Source organism: Morone saxatilis, unplaced genomic scaffold (genome assembly GCF_004916995.1).
Source record: "Morone saxatilis isolate NCDOM2014 unplaced genomic scaffold, NCSU_SB_2.0 Contig12, whole genome shotgun sequence".
NCBI classification, from domain to species: Eukaryota; Metazoa; Chordata; class Actinopteri; family Moronidae; genus Morone; species Morone saxatilis.
This window is the reverse complement of record NW_023339674.1, coordinates 4720371-4722215: the sequence shown is the minus strand read 5'-3', so window position 1 is coordinate 4722215 and position 1845 is coordinate 4720371.

The window sequence follows — 1845 nt, the reverse complement described above, 5'->3', positions numbered from 1 at the left end:
GGGGGGGGGGGGGGGGGGTGAGGCAAAGACGTTGTTATCTTTAACTACGACACTAGCTGCAACTAAATCCTACACCCTGGACCTTTAAAGGTATACACAGACTAAGTACAACAGTGAACCATAAAGCCTTTTTCTTATGTGCTGTACATTATCTTAAATATGTTTCAAACTACTGGGGGTCGCAGTTAATAAACAGGGCTAACAAAAGAAAATGCTATCAGTATAAAGTCTAGTGTCTGTGAGCACAAGCAGACCTTAGATTGACAGTAGCCAGCTATCCAGCAGAGGCTTAGTGTAATGACTGGGTTGGAGATCTAGGAAAAATTCACCAGAAAAATTCCCAACATCTTCCAATTTTCCACGTGTCTTAAAACCTGCATTTTTTTATCCGCTGGCTAATAAAGTAACTGACTAATAAACAGTTGACAGACAGACTGACTCCTGGAAGACAGAAAACAGTGAAGGCAGCTGCAGCTCTGACCAAAGTCCTGCATCTAAACAAGTCACGGCTCTGAGACGTCTGGAACGGTTTCTGCCTCTGGTGATTCAGTTTTTACTTCCTGGAAAGACATTATATAAAAACACTGATGTAGCAACAATAGTTAAAACATTATAAATAATGATGCTAATTTATCTTTATGACTGTTATAAAGGAAACACAATGAACCAAAAGTTAAAAATACGTGCAACAGATCTCTGCCACAAGTCAAATATTTAAGAATAGGCCAGACTCTTGGCTCATCCCCTGTTTCTAGAAGAGAAAAAAATACTTTTCCCCCTTTTTATACCAAAGAAAAGCAGTATCACACCAACAATAACCCCCGAGTGGGAGGAGGGTCACAAACCCAGGTCATATAACACGTGTTGACCCATTTACACTGACGGAAAACAGGTTTATCCCGGGTCACCGCTTTGGTCTGACAGGCGTACAGGTGTGATGGGTGTCTGAATCCAAGAAGAGCCTCAACTGCCAAACAGCTGGCTGGGTGGATTCAGCTGTGACCGCATCCAGAGAGAGGACAGGGAGTGAGGCAATGGGAGGACGAGAGGAAGGAAGAGAGGGAGAGAGAGGAGAGGAGCAGTGGGGGACAGAGGAAGAAGTCAACAGCTCTGTGTTTGTGTTAGTAGTCTCCCAGAAGGATATTAGGTTCAGAAGACTTTGGATTGGTCATTCTATAATTCCTTTCTCCCCTTTGGCAGTTAATGGTCTCATTTGTCACTGCCTCTCTTTGTTTGCCCATATCTCATCCGTGATGTTGCAAACACCATTCATCTGATCCTGGTCAGAAATTACATCTGGGCTATAAGGTATGCTACAATTACCTGCCAAAACAAATGTATATTGATTACCAACTGAGAGTATACTAGTACCTCTACTATTAAAAGGCCTGCACACCCCACAGGCGTTAGCTCATAATGAAGTTGGGCAGAGCCGTGCTGGGAATTACAGGAGGTTACCAAACTCCATGTACTAATAAAAAAGATAAATGTGTAATTTGTCCCCACCTTAACAGCAGTAAAATGTTGTGTTGGTGGGGGTTTGCTCCTTCAAGTACCTGTGTGACAATAAAATCTAGTAAAGTTAAAAAGCAGATCTGTGAGTCTGAAGGATTATTCAGATGCCAAAACAATAAACAGCAGTGTGTAATATTATGAGGGAGGATTGTACAACTATGGAAAGTTAGCATGGCAGCAATCACTTTATCTATGAAAGGTAAACAGTTGAAATATGGCGGTCACGTTACAAAGGAATGTGCACTTTCTAGGTATCCGATTGGCCACAGCGGCATTTTGCCGGAAGACATCACGCTATGCAAAAAAAATAAAAAATAAATAAAGCTGAGC